Genomic DNA, 20,632 nt, shown 5'->3' with positions numbered 1-20,632 from the left:
CATAATTTCTTGGTAAACTGACCCAGGAAAAGGGGAGGCACCAACCCAAACACAGAGACAGGGAAAAGAGATCCTCACCCAAACCCCATCAAGCTGACTGTCTGCAGGCCAGCTCAGAAAATGTCAAGAAGGACCATGCACTAAGGAGCAGCACCTCCCTCCCTGTATCTGCAGCTGAATCCATGGCAGAGCCCTACAATCCCTGACTATAAACGCCACTGCCCGTAGAGAGAAAACTGTTCTGCCAAAGGGCCAAAGTACAAAGTCTGGCTTAAAACCAACTCTGTAACTTTCCCTCTTTAATGATTACAGCAGCAAGCTAGGTGCCCCACAGCTACTGCAGGAGTCCGAATTAGGCAGCACAAGTAGAGTCTTCCTGTGCCTGGCTTAAACACCCGTTCAGCCATGCTGTGTGTGGTTACACAGTGGCTGTGTTTACCCTTAGGGATGGCGGCTTTTCTCCTTGTGGAGGTGAGCAAACATTTCCCCCTCTCCTTCCTTCCAATGGGCGCTGGGAGGCTGATTGATTTAAGTTTTGTTTTCTACAAGATACTTGGGGATCCTGTGTTGAAAGGTGCAGGGGAGCCACTGCTATTGCTGTTAGCACCAGTACACAAGTGGTGGGTTGCCCTATACCGCTGTGTATCCTGTGCATTTGATCTTGTTTTTGTTTGCTTTCTGTCTTTTTGCTTGTTTCATGTATTATGTATGATCGCCATGTTAGGTCTCATTTCTCACTATGTCAAGGAAAATAATTTTGAACTCTGAGTTAATATGTGCTCTGTGTGTTGGAAAATAATCACTGCTGTGCTGTTCACCAGGCCAGATTCTCAACATGACAGAAATCTTCCCAAACCAGGGATGCCTTGTTCCTTTTACACCAGTGGAGGCTTCAGCCTGTCTTCTCATTCATTCCTGCCCTTCCCCTTCCTGAATCATCCTGCTTGTGGGCTCTCCCCACTTCACTATATACCAAATAGATGTAACATTAAAAGGGATGCAGGCAACTCCACAGATTCCACAATAAAAATCTGAAGTTAGACACCTTGTGTGCTGCAGAACAATGGAGAGAAATTCTTTTTCTCCTTCTCCTAACACATGAGCTGGTAGGACGTTTTTTCTCCCACCACACTCTGCAGTGCAGAGTCTGGCCAGAGGTAGGAGGGGTAGATGATGAGACATGCGCTTCTAGCAAAGCAAGAAGTAATGGTGGGGGGTGGGAGGGTGGGGTGGAGAGAGAGAGATCCTAGATGGGCCAGGGCTGCTGCGTGCTTTGTGATAAGGATTCCCAGGCTAAGCTCACTATGGGGTTAAAAAATAAATAAATGGTGGTGGTGGCGGGGCTGAGACAATTAGCCAGAAAGTTGTATTTACAGCACTGTTCAGACAGGTAGGAGAGGGGCAAGATGGTAACTATGTCAAGTGTGAGGTTAATGTTAGGGGAGTTTTTAAACTTGAAGGTAACCGCATGGCAGTTTTGATGCAGATGTCAAATCTCTGCTTCCTGTAATATTGGTTGCCTACAGCCTTTGGCCTGAGAAGCACGAGGCTTACTTGAAACCATATGACAGTGCTGTTGTACTCCTGGAACCAAATGTTTAAAAATGTAGCATATTGGGTATGATACAGATGCATTTTAACAGAGGCATGGAACTTACATAGCTGCAACACAGTCATATCAGCCCAAACCTTCACTTTGGCTGAGTGGTACTAACATCAGTAATTCAAAGAAATACCTGGGCTTGCAGGACTTCAAAGGATCTATAAGATTTTAGCTCAAACAGTCCTAGCTATGGATGAACATTTTCTTTTATGGATCCTAGCCCCTCCCTTTGAAAATACCAGTGAAAAGCTGTTGCTTAATACCGATAACTTTTCCTTTACATCTTATGAAGGATGAGGTGTGGGTGTGTGTCAGTGGGACTGCTCAGATACTTGGACCTAGATGAATGCTGGGACACATCCCTAGGTGGGGGGCAATGTTTCAGGACTCTCCCTTGACCCTCAGTTGAGCTAAAAACTGATGGCACTGTTGGTGCAGCAGGGGAAGGGTGGATGGTGGTAGAGAAGGGGGGAAATACTTTTAACTACATTTTTGGCACAGCAGTCCTCCAAGAGAAATGTGCCGTTACATTTCATGAAGGAGGTTTTCATCAAGAATATAGTTATTTAAAGCCCTGCTTTCAAAGCCTTTCTTGCTCTTTATCGGTAAATTGAAGCAGACAGAAAACCGCTTCTTTTTGAATTTCCCTGGCTGAGGTGTCATGTTGTGCTATGTGATAGATGGGACAGGGAACGACAAGTCGTGGCAATTACTACATCAGTGCTGGCTGATTCCAAAGGAGGTAGGTCTCGGCAAGAGTGGGATTTTACTCTTGGAAGACTGGATTAAGAAAAACTAAACCAAGTCAGAGTTGTTAACAGTAGTTCTTAGCACTGACATCAAGCTGCAGGCCTTCTGGGCCACACACTGAACAATAATACCTTTGTCCCCACGCAAGGTTACTGCAGTTGGCTGTTTCATAGAGTGATACCTAGACAGGAAGGGAGACATTTTCCCACCTGCTCTGGCTCCTATAGCTTTGCTGACCACAAAACAATTTCCTAAGATCAAATCATCCATCTCTCTTGCATGATGCAGCAAAGAAGGGTGCCAGAAGTATGAACTAAAGAAGGACCTAACACCATCATGGGCCACTGAGCTGCTGTTTTGCACCAGTCTGGAGTCATATTTGAGAACTTACTTGAGAGCATGTGCCCATCTCAAGATTAACAAGCAATGCTGTGTGGACAACACCCTCTTTCCCTCTATCTGCCCTTCAGCCTGGACTCTGGTAGGGCCGGGTTTCGATACAAGGACTAACACTGGCGGGTTGCATGTGCCTTACACATTGCCTAAGCCACGAACAGGGAACCACCCACCTAAACATTCAGAGAGTGCCCTGCTCTCTGGCGAGAATAGCTTCTAGTAGCTATATCTTTCCATCATTCCCTCTCTGTTTTTCTGTGTTCAACATTAGTTTTGCTAAATATATGCTAGCAATGTTTTATTTATTTTGGGTCTAGAGCTTGGAGACCTCCAAGGGTCTCCTCCTTCTCTAGCAAATTCACAAATAAAATGCTGGCAGAGAGCTAGGAATACATGTTTATGTTCTTCATATGGGAGGTGATTTCCCTCAGACCCTGGGCTGTGCATATGCTCTCCATCATACAGGTCACAGGGGGATTTGCTCCAAGTATCTTGACAACTGCAGCTGGTGTCAGTGCTCCCTGTGGAATCTCCGAGTGGCTTGTGAAAGCAGGGGGCAATGTGACAAATTCAATGAGATGATGGTTGTACCACCTTGAATAGGAAAGGTGTACAGATGTGCACCCTCTGTTAAAGAGGCCTCCCTGAGCCCTTCAACATGTGAATCTCACTGAAGTGAATTTGCTCTCTGTGGTGCTGCGCCTGCAGAGGCTTGCCAGGTTCACAGACTCACAGCAGCCCTGGGTGGCCTATCTCCATTTCCACCTCGGTGCTACACCAGTACTGCTTATGCCTTGCTATGCAAAACCCCTGGAGACTGGTGGCTGGGAAGTGCTAAATACTATTTCTATGGAGTAGGGAATCAAATCACATCACTCAGCATCTCTTCCTTATGTTGAACCTAGTGAGGGGCTTGCCCGAGGTCCCCATGTGGGGATTCAGACTGGTCCCTCTGGACACTGGGCATACTGGACCTGTCAAGGACCAGCCCAGGCTGCACTCCCGGGTGCTGGGCTCCAGCGCAGCAGCTCACACCCAGGCTGGGCCAGCACTGAATTAATACCATCTGCTTTCTGGTTTGTAGAGACCCCCTCCCCACTTCTCCCACATCTGCTGCCCGAAAAGGAAGCTGCAGAGCACAGCACAGGATCTGGCCCAGAGTGCCTACAGTCTGCTAGGAACCATACTGCAAATTAAAAAAGGGATTAAATGGTTTATTTTCCCTCGTGGGCTCAGCTATTCCCCACCCCCTCCACCCCCACCCCCCCCACCCGCCAGGACTGGCCCTGGAACTGGTTTTTGCCTTTGCCTTTTCTCAGGTGATGGGGGAGGGATCCTGCGGTGGACCCGGAGGCCCCTTCCCTGACTTTGCTGCCTGAAGCACAGACCTCTTAGAAAACACAGATGAAAGGGAAGCTGGGGGAGGGCTTCAGACTGGGAGAAACAACCCTCGTGGCAGGTCCTTTGGCAGGGGTCAGGCTGCAGGACACAGAGGAGATATATTAAAAGGGGAAACTGGAGGAATCTAAATAATCAGGCTCCCCACTGGATAATGCCTTGACAAGAGGAGATGCTGTGAGAGCCAAGGAAAACTGACTCACACAGAGGGGTAGAAAAGCAAAATGCCTTCTCTGAGGGCCTGGGGCTGGCAATGGAGCAGGAGACTTGGGAGGCAAGGGGGAAGGGCTGTAATCTGGAAGGAAATTAAATAATAGCCTTAAATTCCCAGGTGAGGAACAATGGGATTAAAACCAGAAAGGCCCCCAAGAGATAAACAAACCAGGACTGAGAAGCAAAGCACAGAGTGGGACCTGGGGGCTGTGGGGCAGCTCACAGCACTGGCCAAATTCTGTACCCCTTTGCTGTACTGCAGTCATGCCCTAGTACACCATGTGGAGCTGGGGCATGGTCCTGCCAGACACCCAACAACATCAAGAGAGATGCTACATGCCTACCCTGAAAGTCCTTATGACCTGAACTGGCAAAGCCATGTGAAAAATATCAGTTATCCCCATTTCACAGTTGCAGAGCTGAGGCACAGAGAGATTAAACCTAATTCTCATACACTGTAAGGATCTTTTACCCTATGGCATTCTTCTAAAAGGACTTTTAAGACAGTGTAAAATGTCCCTTCGTGCTGCTTTCACTGGGTGCTCAGGCACACAATCAAACCTCCCTGTTATCACAGTAGGCTGTGCCCCTGTACGGTTATTTCGTGTGCTGCAGCTGAGTCACAGCAACAGTTAAGCCTTACAAATGGAAATGGTGCATATGAGTCCCAAGCAGAAGCGTAAAAGCTGGTTTTGTGCACAGACCTGTGGGGAGTTTGCAGCAAGATAAGGAATTCAATCTATGCTTGGGAATCCCGGGAAAGAGCCCAGAACTCGCAGGCCATTCAAAAGGCCTGTTTCATGGAATATCCATTAGGATCGTTGGGAAACAGAGATCGGTGGAACAGCTTAGATAAACTTCTGACATAGGTGTTATAAACTGATGGAGCCTCACTGACTGCAACAGATGTGTTTTGATTGAGGACATGGTCCTTAGGGTGTGGGAAATTATTGACTTGGAACGAAACCACAGATTTTTTTGGCAATTCTGTTGTGTTTTAAAAATTCATGGACAAGCCCTGAAAGCACTTTACCAATAAGCATTAATATTCCCAGAGGAGAAACTGAGGCTTAGGGGGTGGGAGTTACTGCACCATGAAGTGACACAATGCAAGAACAAGGCAAGGAGCCCAAACAGCTTCCACAGTGTTTCCTTGTTCTTGGTACGCAAAATATCCACATAGTGCCCCACTCTACCCAAGGAACCTCACCACTTTGAACCCACTTTGGTAACTGCCCTACAAATGGAATAAATCACTGGGGCTTGCTGCCCAACATTTTTCAGAAAACAGAGATGCAGATCTGAATTTTTGACTTCAACTGCTCCCCCATATTTAATCACCTTTCTTCCTGAAAAGGAGCACAGCTGTCTGCAAACCCCTGCATTCTACTACCACTAGTCCAGTTTGTGTTCAAAAGCTTTTTCTATTTCCTTTTCCAGTGCCGCATGCTGCTGTGTCACATAATACAGGGTCTTCCTAAACAAGGAATGTGTGTCTAGAAACCATCCACGGAGAATGATAGCCAGAACCCTGCCAGCAGAAAAAAAGGAGGTCCCCCACTCCTTTTACAGCACAGCGTTAAAAAGTGAGAGTAGCACCGGGAGACAGAGCAGTTCACCACGTCCCCTGTTCAGTAGGTAGCCCAGTACATAGCACTAAGTAACTGTAGCCAAAACCATATCACATTAAGTTTCGGAGTCTCAAAAACATTCACTGCTTAAAGTCCATCCTCCCTCTCTGGATCAAGGTGAAACAAAAGACGTGGTTTACAGCTGCTGACATATCTCAGATACAGGGTAGATGCCTGACTGCGTGGCTAGGAAAGTCCAACAGCCTGGAGGTACTTCCATGGGGGAGCCTAAGGATTACCTCTGTAATGTGCAACACTGCAATGTGCATAGCAGATTTAGTTTTCTTCCTTCTCTTTGCTCATCAGAAACATACGAGCAGATGAAGGTGTGCATGACATTAATAGGATGGGTTGGCGTTCATACTGTGCTCATCAGCCACGGCTATAAAGAACTACCCTTCAGTTAAGAGACCCCATTCCAGTCCCAGGTCTGCTACCAACTTGCCATTTCATCTTGGCCAAATAATTTCCTCTGTCTTGTTGACTTAACTCAAGCTGGTTATGAGGCTGCAGCCAAAAAGATTTTCATCAGAAAATATGGTTCAGAGGGGAACATATGACCTGCAGCTGAGCACTGTTGGGGTGTGAGACCATTGGATTGCACAGTGGCATGCCAGACCTCATCATTACCATGTAGGAGACATTCAAAGGACTGCCAAGGAACTGCAGGAAGCATATGCATTTGTTTACCATGGTGGTGGCACTAGAAGGAAGCTCAGGAAACATCAAGCTTGTTGCAAGAGATATTGCCCTTGAAAGCTCAGGTCGAAGTACAAAAATGACCCAGCCTGAGCCAGGATGGAGTTTTTCCCCAGATGCAGAGTAGGTGCCCTGTGGCACATTGTAAAGGAAATATGGAGTAAAAGTCAGCATCCTGGTAACCAGATAACCTCTACCTTTTATGCCTTGCCTATCACTGTGATATCTAAGCTGAGGGATGTGCCTAAGGGAGAGGACATACCTTCTGCCCAGGAGCTCAGCCAGCATTCTTTCCCTCTGGATTTTTAGAGATTCTATAGTCCTTTTTATTTTTTATTTAGGTCCAGTGTGATTTTTTTAATGACGTATATGACCTCTGTAGTCCTTCGAAACTTAGTGCTATTTGCATCTGTCAGGAGAGCAAGGGAGGCCTCTTTATCCAGTTCAGATCTGCCAGACTTTCCTTCCAAGGAGTTGGCCGCTTCATTTAGAAGAAATCCTAAATATTTGTTTTAATTGCGAAATGGATTCTCATAAACCAGCAGGACTGTGTGCTATCAGGCTTTGGATTGCATCAACCCTGGCATGTGGGCTCATAAGGCAGATGGTCAGGGAAAAGCACCTTGGCACAGTCTTCACTGGCATCTTTCAGACAAAGGGCTGCACCAGGGACTTTGCTGCCATCATAGTGCAGAGAATTTTATCTTTCATCGCAGATTTTAAAGTGCTGGATCCAGCAGGGTGCTAAGCTTCTGTCAGACTCTGTCAGCCCTTCACTCCCAACGTCTTTCTCCCCACAGTCTGGCTGGTGAGGGAGTGAGGTCTCTTGGCAAAAGCCAGAGCCACGGTTCTGTTTCCTGAGCTGTCTGCGTGACCGTAGGCAAAACACCATCTCTGTCTGCACCTGCACCCCTTTCCTATCTCCCTTTCCTAGAGGTTTTGCCTGGCTCCATCCAGAGAGTGGCCAAGCCCACCCTGAACAGTGTAAGATTTTTCACAAGTACTTGGCTGAATCTGACCCCAGTTACAGTACCTCTAAAAATTCCTGTCCAGGTCTACTGAGGTTGGATCTGAGGAACACTTTGCACTTACTGCTGAGGACAGTGACACTGTTCAACAGTCGGGCAGCTCTGCCCCTCTGGGGAAGGGGAACCCAGTATTTACAGATGTTCTCCCCTCCCTTAAACTAGCAGAAAACAGCTTCTGCCATTTTGTCTGAGAAGCAGTGGCCGTCCATGGAGACGGAGGAACCCAGAAGAGGGTTTTACTTGCAAATTGGATGAGAAACACTGATGAAGATTGACTGTCTATGTAGCACAGGCTGGACAACCTGCAAATGGTTTTGCAGATGAAAATGTTGCCTCTATTTAAAGCTTTTGAGAGATGAGGGCCACACAGCTACGTTGAGAAGAAAGTAGATCCCTATGGGTGCAAGTGATATTCCTCCTTGTCTTTCCTAATAGCTGTTCAGATGAGCCTCAATCTGAAACGAGTGAGAAACCTTTTTATGCCTCCTTATGTCCAGCATGGCAAATTTAGCCCATTTTAGAAGATCCAACACAGGCAACGTCACAAACACAGACTGTTACAATGTAATTAAAGTATTAATGTCGCCCGGCACATTAACTCCACAGATCTTTCTGCCATTATTTTAGGTAATTGTAACTATCACCACAAACAGTTTGAGATGTATGGCATCTGCAATTACCTGTATTTCCCCCCCACTGCAAATGAAAGGGATAAGAAGTAAAACCAACAGGGAACAACTTAAAGCTTCTATTTTCTGGGGGGAACATCTGAGCAATTTCTCTGACAGCTTCAAAAAACTGATTGTATAAGGAAAAAGGGGATGGACGGTGGCAAATTTATTTGCAAACAGGCTGAAAAAGGGGCCCTAGAAAGTGCTGGTGCAGAAAATCTGAAGAATGAAAAAAAAAGGCGATTGGGGGAACACAAAAAAACTGTAGAAATAATTGAGGCACAGATCCTACGCAGGTAAGCCCAGGTGTTTATCGTATTATAAAACAGCAGAGATGTTTCCTTTGCTTACATGGGTTCCCACCAGCAAGCTTGGACAGAAGTCACATTAGCTGCCAGGGGAAAGCCAGACCGAAACGAGCTGCCCCCCGTTCCCTGGCCCCGCAGCAGCCCCAGCCGCGGGGGCCCGGCCCGCTGCGGCTCCCCCCGCCCGGTGCCCACCGCCCGCTCGCAGCCCCGGCCCCGGCCGGCTCTCCGGCTCCCCAGACTGGAGACCACGTCAACCCCCCCCCCTCCCCCCCGCAGGAAAAACATAACGCTGTAACCAGTCACGCCGTTGGAGGACAAAGCGTAAAGCAGGGCCGCGGGGCGGTTTAGCTGCGTCAGCTCAGGGAGAGAAACACCTTTCGCAAGGAGGGGCTGGCACGGGGGCGCAGGGCGGGTGCTGCTGTACCCCCAAACCTGTAACGGGCTGCTGGGAAGCCTGCCGTGACGCGGCCCCGCTCGCAGGGCGCCTGGGCTCCGGCTGCCCGGGGCAGGACGCGGCAGGTGCCGCCCCGCCCGCCGGCCGGCCGCCCGCCATTGCCGCGCAGGTAGGGCCGGCGGCCCGGGCTGCGCGCCGGGGGCGGGAGGCCGAGCGCCCGGCGGCGGGGCCGCTAGAGGGCCCTGGGCCAGCGCCGTGCGGCGGGGCCCGGGCCGCGGGGTTAAACACCCTCCGATTGTTCTAGCCCGGGCGGCATGGGCACCTTGCCGCCGCCGCGGACCCACCGCGGCCGCCCGCGGCCTCCGGCCTTGCCCCGCCGCGGCTCTCCGGCCCTGCCCGCGCCCCTCGCGGCAGCAGCGCCAGCAGGGGTCGTCCCGCTCACGGAGGCTCCGGTGCTGCTCTGGAGGTCTTCCATCTTGCCCCACACCAACATCTATTTAACATCTAATAAGTCAAGTGCAGCCTGGAGAGGTCTGGTTTTCAAGCCAGCGTAGCATGTTGCACCCATTTGAAAATGTCCATTTGGAAATTCAGTGTGAATAACACAAACATAAGACAGATGCTGCCACTTACCCAAATGTCTTGGAGGAACAAATGGGAACCGAGTTTGAAAGCAAATGAAGCAACCAGATTGCAGCTCTTAAGTGGACTATGTACTATGGTGAGTGAAAAACTTGGCAGGAAGGAACTAAGTATTCACTGCTTTGCCGCTTGATCTACATAAACCGTAAATGCACGTGTGTGTTTTAGCTCTAAATCCAAAGAGATGATCAAAAGCAGGCAACAGACAGGAGAAAACCCATTTCTTTGGACCACAGTTTGTACCTCCCTGAGGACAGGCCATGGTCAGGTGCAACATGAGGGGTCATGCTGGACCACCACAGGTCCGGGGAAAGCAGTGGCAGCTGCTTCGCTACGTGCAGCAGCAGGTGTGCGGGGAGCGTGTCGGGCATGACAGACGTATTTTCACCACCTCTGTCTTCGACATCATGATCCTGCTTGAGGGTATTCCATGCAGGAGCAACACCGAGATTTGGCAAGGTGACAAAAGTAGCACCGCGACGCTTAAGGTTTGGCTGCGCAGGAAGCAAATGAGCTAGAAATGGGACTGACTGAAAACGCTGGTATTGTATGAGAGCTATCAGCCACCCAGACACTGAGCATTCAGTCCGAGAGCACATTTAGTGCAGCTGGCATTGTCAGACTAGACTTGCTTCGTGCAGGAAATACTGAGCACTTGGACGCTCTGAGCGAGGGCTGGGAAAGCATCCAAGATTATGCTTCACATCTGCTCCTGCGAAGCCAGTGCAAGCCCTGTTTAACATGTAGTGTAAACAACAGCATCACTAGTGAAACACAAGCACAAGCAAATGTGCATATGCTATGGGAGCCATCTTGAGCCCAGCACCTTCGGAAACAGAGAGGCGCCTTGTCTGGCAACAGCAGCAGAGGAGAAAACACCTCCTGTGCTGGGCTGCAGAGCGATTCTGCAGGTGAACATTTACCACTGGGGATAAACAAACTGAGCCCTGACAAAGGTGCTGGTTGTTGTGATCATGCTCGCACGCAGCCCCTGGCCCTTGTACACATGCCGGTTGGATCTGTATCCCTTCTCTGCTAAAAAAGCCCCCCTGCCGAGGTTAGCTCCCCATCTCCATCTTGGTGTGTGGGAGCAGGGCTATTGGCCATGGCAGTGGTGGCGTCCCCAGCCCTTCCCTGCTCTCTGAACAAGGGGATGCAGCATTTCGGCTCCTGCACAGAGCCAGTTCCTCAGCAGAACAGCTCTGGTTATTCCCTGGGTGCACTGCAGCAAAGATGGAGGCAGTACATGCTAACCGGTGACTAAAAGAAAGTCAGAGCTGTGCTTCATGAAATGGCAGTGCTTGAACCGTCACAATTCAGGCCAGCTGGCCACAGCAAACTGCTACAATATCGGTCAGAAAGGGAAAGGTGCGACCTTAAAATTCAAATGTAATATTTTGTCAGCAATTTAAGGTCATGACATCAATTCCCAGATGAAATGCTGGAATTCTGACCAGTTTTGCCTGTAGCATATCCAGCATCTTACATCTTGCATATTCCTAAAAATCATCTTTTCTTCCAGCAATCAGAATTTATTCTTAAAAAAAAAAAAAGATAAAAAGAAAAAAGTCATTGATGCACAATTTGACCATCCTTGCAGCCACCTCCTGACTTTCCTTTGCTTTTCCTCATCACCTCTGTAGAGATAAAGACCATTAAATGTTTCCATTCCTATTTCTGGCACCAATAAATCTAAATTTTCAAGCCTGGCAAACCCAGCTAAACAACTGGCATAGAGATAAATGATTCTTCTAAGATAATGTACAACTCTCATTAGCTGAGGACTTTTTTTTCCAATCCCCCCAATTCCTGTCCCAGAAAACCATAGCTTTCTCCCCCAGAAATAAAGGTATCAGTTTACTATAATGGAGTGTTCCCTGCAGTGCGGTGATGGATTCTTAGTCCTTGCCATGGAAAATGACTTGTATAATGGCAGGTTTTATCCAAACTGGGAGCAAATCAATGCATTTGAAAAATGCAGCATCCCAAAACAGCCTACAGAAGAAAATCTTTGAAATGAGACTTAGCAGCCAGCACACCCTCTAACAATCTAATAAATAGCATTCAGCTCAAACTCTCCAACACTGCAAGGGAACAGGAGAACAAAGGGATTTGAAGCATGGATTAGATCATTCCAAATGGTCTCAACATTGGTGGTTTGGAGGTTTTCTTCCCCCCCAGCCTTGTGGCAAAGGCTGGATTTGAACCTTTCAGGACAATGTTTTGACACAATATTTAAGGTATCTAAACAAGTAATAACCTTCAGTTCCCTTCAAGAGTATTATATTAAAAACAGAGAATGGGATTAAAACAGATTAGCTTCCAATGTTTCTTAATGTGGCAAGCAGCATCAATCAGATCATATCAATGAAAGCTGACAGCTCAGGGAAATCCAGAGGAACAGATTCTCTTAGAAAAATGAGATATTAGATCAATTTTTTAAAATTCCTTTTTTCTAAGCTGTTAGAAACTGCTTTGACTTCATAAAAATGTAATGACAGCTCAGACTTTGCTTAGCATAACATCCTGAAAGTGCATGAGAACATTAAATTAGCGCAACTTGGTAATGCTGTGTGCAATATGGAAGTAAATACTATTGTCAATTTACTGTCCAAATACTATTGCCCATTGATTTTCTACTTGGCGAAATAAGCGAAATACCTTGCTTGCAATCCAAACTCTGATCTTGCAGCTGATTCAGTTTCTTTTCCTTATGTATTGGAATCATCTATGTGCAATGATATAGCTGCTAATAAAGGAGAAGTTTTAGACTTTTATGTTATTTGTAAATTAGCCACCACAGTTTTGCACACAGGCAGCATACGTGTTTAGCGCATGAGAACAACGCATGAGAGTATCTGGCAGCTAGTGAGGATCGGTGAAAACAGAGCAGCATGGCAGTGCCACTGTCACACAAGGCACCTATGTCATATTTGTGCTACAGGTAAAGCCAAGCAACAACTCACAGTTGTGCAATCAAATCAAGCATGAATGTAGTAGAGCCCAGTGCTTGAAATGGCATTATCTGCGCGTTCTGTGGGAACCAGAGATCTAAATCCCATTGCATTCACTTGGTATAATCTTTGAGAAATCTCTTCCCAACCGTACTGAAATAAATCCTGTTAAATTCTGTAGTGAATTGTCCTTATCTCTCCACACCTGTGGGCCAACGCTGTTTTCCGCTACCTTTTTTCCCCATGCCTGGACAAAAGAGAGTGTATCTGCGTGTGTCAGTGTGTATGTATGTCTGAGATGAACTAAAGAGACAATTATCTTCAGCTGAAAATAAACATCATGAAACTATAGATGCCTAATTTTTGCACCTGGAAGATCCTGTTACAGCTATTCACTACTAATCACTCTTAGCTAATAATTGAATAGAATAACTAATGTGATTAGAGTAATTTGCCTATTCATCAGGAATATTAAATGAATTGAATATTTTGTATTTGACTAGTCTCTCAGCATTTCCCTGATACTGTAATTAGCCCTATGTCTCTTCCTGTGGCAAAACCACCACATGGCCTTCAGAACGTAATGATGCTTTGGTTCATTCTGCATTGTTGGACAAATGGACACCATGTTCCATAGACATACCTTTCAAACTAGACTTATGTAGGATAAACTGCCTCCCGTCCCACCAGAAAAGGCGCTCAACTTGTGGTGGAAGGAAGTCAGGGCAGAAAAAAAAGGATAAAACTGTTTCAAGCAAGCAAGCATCCAAAAAGACAGACTTTATAGGCCAGTCATTCCTGTTTACCTTGGAGGTTACCCTAAGGGATGGCAATGCATCAGGGAGATGGTGGTGACAGAGACGCTGGTTCTTGGCTGTCAGGAACATTGGTTAGGAAGGTGCTCAGGAAATTCTTGGCCACTGTGGCTCTCTACCTTATTTTCTAGTTGCAAACGTGGCAGCTCTCAAAAGACATCTAGGTGAACTCCTAGACAGGTAATAGTCCTGCTAATGTATGCCAAGAGATTGGCTGTTATACTTTAATCTCACAGGGGAATCAGGCTGAAGTTGAACTATGCAAATAACCAGTGGGCACATATTCAGACAATGATTTCAGATATATAAATAAAGAAGAAAGATCATTTTGATCTGGGATACAAGTTTCCAAATCCATACAAGATTCTTTGAGAGAAGACAGGAAAGGTTTAGAAAAATAATGCTGGTCCTCATCTGTTTCTAAAAAATAATGGGGATATATAGAACAAAACAGAAAAGATGCATTAATAAAATTGCCAAAGATGATCTGTCACTTCCTCTTGGTGAGAAGCCAATGCATTTTATAAATGCATTTGCACTTAACCAGACTGATATCATAATCTTCCTTAGTCATATCTTTTCATGCCTTCCTGATACTCCACAAAGCAGACATCAAGGTTTTCAGGAGACATCCTTAAAATGATGCATTAAAATTAAAAAGACAAGAAGCTGCATCTAAAAGCTGCACAAACAGAATCACCTTCAGCAAAACCTTGAGCATGAAATACACGGCATGGGGCATGTTCATAGCAGGAAAGGAAATTAAGAGGAGAAAACAATGAATTATTGAAGGCTTCAGGGTTCTCTAGTCTGGATAGAACTAAAATCAAGATGTCACTACAATCCCTTTCAAGGTCTCTTGCTGTCTTTGATTGGAGTGATGCAAACGTGAGACAGTTTTACTCTTTGAGAAGGGACTGGGGCATAATTAGGGTTTAATTTGGGTTTCACCTCCTGCTTTTAACAGATGTTTACACAGACCTCACACAGTTCCAAGTCCTTCTTTTGGTAGATTTCTCTGTTTCTGTTTTGGGGTTATGTGGTTTTTTTGTTTGTTTTGGGTTTTTTTTTAGATAGTTGCAGAGAAAAACATAGACCTGGAGAGTTTCAAATGTCAGTATCACTGCTGTTCTACTAAGGCATCAGCCTCGATCCTTATTAATTATGTCTAGCTAAATCTATACCTTAGCTCCCAGATGTCCATATGCTGAACCAAGATCTGGATTCCTGCTTTAGAGATGAGGTACTGTGTATCAAAGCTAGCTGGAGAACATCCTTCAAGGTAAAGATGAGGCAAAGTCTCTTCTAAATTCTCTTTCATCTAATGTTACACAACATTGTAGTTTCCTTTTCAGCTACCCACAGCTCCTCACCGTTATTTGTCTTTCTGCTTAGACCTGGAGTTTTCACTGTGAACCTCGAATCAGTTTCACAGATTTACTTTGGTAGTTTTAAACTCTCTCCCTTCCCCCAGAAATTCTTCTTTCAGATTGTTTTCAGACTGCTAAGTGTAAAACACTTTGATTCCTAGGTTGTTGTGGAAAAATGCTGTATGAATGAATAAGTTATAATAATAATAATAATACATTACAGTGATAATGATGGATGTGTTTTAAACAAAGCCTCTGGCTGCCAGTGTGGAGAAGCTATGGAAAAATCAAAGATAATCTTGCATGAGGAGAATTGTAATGAGAAAGACCTGGAATAGGTTATCTCTGAATTGCTCCTATCTGCTCGCCCAGAACAGGATTGTCCCAGTTCGACTTGAAGAGTGTGTCAGGTCTAAAGCTAAATTTAGGACCAGGTGCTCGGCTGGTGTCAGCTGGTGCAGTGCTGCTGACAGAAAGGGAGTTGTGCGAATTCATTCTGGGTTCATTTCTTTTACACTGGGGCTTAGTGTGTCGGTCCCAGCATGGGGCAGGACCCTGTTGTGCTCAGCACTGTACATGCACACACAGCCCATTTCATCCTCAAAGCCCTTGCGATCTAAATAGATGAAAGCAAAGAGAAATAGATTAAAAGACTCACCCCAGCCTCCCAACAGGCCAGTGGCAGAACTGGGAAGAGCTCTCATGCTTTCTGACTGTCCCGCCAGTGCCCCATCCACCGCACCATGCTGTCTGCAGTAGAAACCTGCTCTGAAAATCATGTTTTACTGCTAGGTGGAGGCAGGTTAAGCTGTAGTTTAATACAGCTTATTTTCTATAGGCAAAACATGGGCATTAGGTCAAACTCATTGCCTGCAGAACGTTACAGATTAAATCAACAGGACTCTTAAATTAAAACATTTAAGAAAACCTACTAGTTTTCCTAAAGAACAAGATTTTTATAATAGGGGCTTCACAAATTATCCTGGTGTGCGTACATACTTTTCAGTTTTATTCCATCAGTTGTTTATCAAAATATCACCTCTAACATAGGCAGATATTTGGATGATATTACACCCACAATTTCTTTAGGCATGTGACCCTGTATAGCGGTTAAGTAGTAGCTCCTCAGTCACAGGGGGTCTGGAATACAGTGGACAGGCTGAGTCTAATGCAGAAACACCACAACAATCTTTTCTACTCCAGCTTCAATCCTGAGGGCTGTCAGACCTATTGATACTAAAACCCTGAGGAATATCCTTTATAAAACACAAGGCAGAATACTATACAGGGTGCCTGTGTTCAAATTTCAGAAGTATCATGGGGTCTGGGTGACTGCAAAGCAAAGCCTCTTCAGCAACCGAAGATGTCAGCTACGAAGCAGCAGAGCCCTGTAAACTCCCTAAATGCTTCAGAGGCTTTGCAAGCCTTCCCTCCTACCAGCACCCCCCAGCCTGTGCAAATCCCTCGTGTGTGAGCCACACCACTCAGGGCTTGGGGTGGGGTGCTCTCCGAGAGGTGTTTGCTTGTGCCCATTGATTTGAACGTGTGCTGAGCAAACATCCTGATTTCATCTGCTGTCTAAATCTCTCCACCCGCAGGATAGCTTTTAGGACCCTGAGAAAGTAATCTCATGATTTATTAGGTTTTATAACAATGGCAATAAGCAAGGCAGCTTTTAAAGCAGCTAACTGAATTGTGATGTGGTTTGGTGCTGGTTTTTTTTTTTTTTTTTCTTCTTTTTTTTTTTTTTAACAGCACAATGTGGATCTATTTAGCCTTATAGCTTGAATTTCAGCCTTTCTTTGCCCATGAGAAAGCCTGGTAAATGGGATTTGTGCTGGAAGCTATTGGGGAGAATATCTTTTAATTAAGCTGAAGGGCAGCTCAGGGAAGATCTAGCACTGTCTCTTAGCTGAGTTTTCAGCTTCATTGTGAGAAAAACATACACAAATTAAGGTAGAGCAGTAGCTGCAAATCAAATTCCCGATGACTTGGATTCCTCTCCCCGGATTTATCTGGGCTCGTACAGCAGCTGGGACGGCTCCAGCGCAGGTGCAGCTTTGCAGGCACAGACACTGCCCCGCAGCCTGGCCCATTTCACTTGGGGTGCCACTGGGATTGGGGAACCTTGCTCTGCACTCCCTAGTGCCCGAAGCCGAGGGGATGTAAACATGTAGTTTCACTGAGATGAGGGAAGCAGTGCTACTTAAGGGCAGAGGAGGACGGTCTCTTTATTTTCAAGGCAAGGCGATCCAAACCTCTCATTACGCTGCTGGTACAGAAATATTTTTCCTAAGAACACACAGAGCTCCTCAGTCCAGAAAGTACAAACTTGGCACAGATCCTGCCCTATCTGCATCACCAGCATTGCTGGGTTTGGCATGCGTTCCTGCAGAACGGAGGCTTGGGCGGTCACGCTGACCACATCTCCATCCCTAACTCCTTTGTCACCTGCTCAGCAATTTCACCAAAGGCAGAGTTGTCTCAACAGAAATGACGGCCCCATGATATTCATAACTGTAGGCATCTCAGAGTAGAGGCAAACCCTCTGGTTTGGTGAAAAGCTGAAAAGATACACCTTATCAAAGGCCAGAGAGCGTATGGCAGAGAGCACTTCTCGCATAGCACCGCCACTACAAAAGCCTTAGTGGAGCTCTCACCTTGTTAAAGGCTGAGCGAAGCAAAAATGAGGCACAACTCCAACACAAACCAAATTTTGTTAGGGCCAGGACTCAGGGAATGGATACACATGCTTCGAGCGTGGACCTTAAGGATGGAGCTGAGCCCATAGCCTGTATACCGATACCCCTGCTACTTCACTTCATTTAGTTCTGGACCACAACCAGGTCTGTCCCTCCTGTGGCCCTGTCTAGCTCTCCATATTGCACTGTGTTAGTCCTTGCCAAGTCTCACAGTGTTTTACTGGACAAGGCATGCAAGTTAAATTTACATTTTATTTGAACAATGTTTCATCTTGTTCCTGTGTGTCTCTGCTGGTGATGAGGCAGGCAGTAAGAAGCTGATGAAATTTATCTCCGCTCTTTCTGCCACACTGTATAAATAAAGGAAAAGAAATAAAATACTTCTCTAACAGGAAGTGTGAATGCTTTAATGCTTTGTTTAAATATGCAGTTGAGAGACTGCATTTATCACACAGCATCTGCATGCGTCTACAGCTGAAATTTTCTCTCTAAAATTAAAAGATCTCATTTACATGCATTTTATACCTGTGTCGCACCACTGAACTCAGTGGATTTACTCTTAAATCTATGCTGGGTAAGAATCACGCCTAAAGCTTTGCAGAAATAGCGTAGCCCACTGTATGCATGTTTCTCAGGTACCGCAAATTCTAGCTGGCAGGCTGCATTTCCCAAGAATAATTGGTGTATACATACACCATGTGAGATTTATATTCCCTGCATCTTTGGCTATATACAATATGATTTAAATGGCACAGGCACTAGAGAAAGTGGACAGTAAAGCGTACAGTATTTGAAAATAAACATAAAGCAAAATGGTTTGACATCCTATTTCACTTAAAATGTAAATGGTGAGCATTCAGAGGATGATCTACAACCTTTTTAAAAGCACAAATGTTTTTCTTTTTGGCCCCCTAACTCAGATGCCACAAATCAGGAGAAATCTTTGCAGCATCAGGAAATCCCCCTTGCTGGTTTTCTCCCATCTTTTTGTTGCTATCCAAAGAAATGGACATGAATCCCTCAGATGCGTTTTCTTGACATTTTTCCCCCCGGTGTCTTGAACTGAAATTTGGCTGTATTGTGAACTTTATGCTATAGGCTCATGGACAGAGAGAGAGAGAAAGGAGAGGAAGTAAATGCGCGAGCCCATTGCTCATCAGCTCACTATGGCAGCCTTTTGCCCAGGATTAACACCTTTTCATACCCACAAACCTGGCTGTATCACCGCTCTCATCGCAAGGCAGTGTGTGCTAATGTTGTGAAACATCTCTCACTTCATTGACTCCTGCTGCTGCCTGGAGCCGTTGACCCAGGACACTGTCTCCAGATATGCTCGCTAAGTCTGCGACCATCACTTTTTGGTGTCCAGCTTAACCTGCTTCTGCCTTGTTTTCCAAGGAGCTGCAGCCTGCCAGGGCAGTGGCATTGCTCTGCTCTGGTACTGTTCGTACGACACCTTTCTCCTCCAGCTCACCCAGTACTAGCACAGCGTAAGTGACTGCAGGAGAGAAGCCCCCAAGAACAGCCAGCCAGCAGGGCAGCATGGCTCTCCTCCCAGCAAGGCACAGGGCATGTAGCTGAGGGGGGCTTCAGGGACGGAGCCACTCAGCTACACTGAGTTGACTGCAAGAGCTGACCAGGGTTCAAGCTCTGACACAGATTCCAATGCATTGACAGCATCTTTTGCCCCAGACTGCAGCATACGTGATCAGCATATCTACCAACTACCTGCCCCTAAACAAGGCACAAGTCCATGAAACTAGATCCTCATGCAATCTTCCTGCATGGAAAGAAGGAGGAGACAGCCCCACCAAAGTGGTCCTTGCACAATGGCCCTTGAGCTCTGTAGTGCCGGCAGGTTCAGGTCTCAAACCTGATGACGTTGGAGCTACATCAAAGGGATGTCCCAAACATGCTTCTTGCCAACTACTCTCCCCTTTCCAAGTCACTGGGGAAGTGGGACACTGGTTTGAACATGGAGGGCTTGGCATGGCTGGAGCATAGGAAGGCAAACCCTTGAGCTGCTGCCCTCCTCCCTGCCCTACAGCAGCACAGCAGCAGGAAAAGTGAGCACCAAGTTTTCAGCTGAAACCAGATCTTAAATCTTTAATAACCTTTCCTTTCTTTACTCAGAGCACAGAAGTATGAGCACACATCTTAAGAGATCAAACCGAATCCTTAATTTATCCATCTATTAATAAGGGTTAAATCTGCAGGCTGCGGTGGCCCCTTCGCCCATCTCTCCCTTGTCTGCGCACACAATCAATGGAGCAGGGAGCCTGAAGGGCGTCCATTTTGAAAAGCCGTAATGAATCATTTTTCCTTAGCAAATCTGGCAAACTTCAATCCTGGTTCCTGCAGCCTCCCTTTCACATGTCCAAGCCCTCTGTGACACATCAAATTTAATGAGACTGCACAGACCTCAAATAAGGCACTGTAGCACTGCTGGGATACTTTATTAAGGAGGATCAGACAGAACGTGTTTGCTGTTTAAGAGCCTTTAAAGGCAAATTACACTTCTTTTGGGGGGGATGAGAGGGGGGACGAGGGGAAGCCTCCCATTTTTGTTCAGTCTCTTGCCCTTCTCAAATAGTTATTCTGCAGGCCAATTCAAACAGAGCATTAAGGTTTCTGCAAACAGGGAAAGCAGCAAAATTGGCAGCAAGGGCTGGGAGACCGGCGACACCCTATTGAAGGTTGCGGGGTAGGATGCAGACGAAGAAACGTGTTATTTTACAAAATCATAATAATAATAACCTGCCTCTGACAAGCTGTGCAAGGGAACACCCCACCCTGCTAGCAGGTGCTTCCCTTGCTAGGTCCAGAGAAAGGCCAAATTAACCCTCTCTGGCTGGAGGAGAGGTGGGAGTAACTTTCCGGAAAGATGGATGGTGTGAGATATGTGCTGAGCCATCCTTGGGGAAACCCTGGGGCAACCATTCCAGGGAAGAAAGGGGAGAATCAAATATATTTTTTTATTGTAATACCTATGTAAATAAATATAAGCACCAGAACAATGCAGAGTTCAATGCTATACATTCAGGGATTTGGGGTGAGG

General features: G+C 46.3%; 1 long non-coding RNA gene across 1 annotated transcript in view; it reads left to right on the top strand.

Annotated features, from left to right (window-relative positions):
* The first annotated feature begins 317 nt into the window (after window positions 1-317).
* Window positions 318-20,632, top strand: part of LOC119158245 — a 47,443-nt gene continuing 27,128 nt past the window's right edge. Inside the window, exon 1 of the long non-coding RNA XR_005107814.1 lies at window positions 318-471. This is a non-coding gene — a long non-coding RNA (uncharacterized LOC119158245). The remainder of the gene's footprint in view (window positions 472-20,632) is intronic.

Source organism: Falco rusticolus, chromosome 16 (assembly GCF_015220075.1).
Source record: "Falco rusticolus isolate bFalRus1 chromosome 16, bFalRus1.pri, whole genome shotgun sequence".
In the NCBI taxonomy this organism is placed as follows: domain Eukaryota; kingdom Metazoa; phylum Chordata; class Aves; order Falconiformes; family Falconidae; genus Falco; species Falco rusticolus.
The sequence above is the reverse complement of the archived record's forward strand: the minus strand, read 5'-3'. Positions and strand labels throughout refer to the sequence as shown.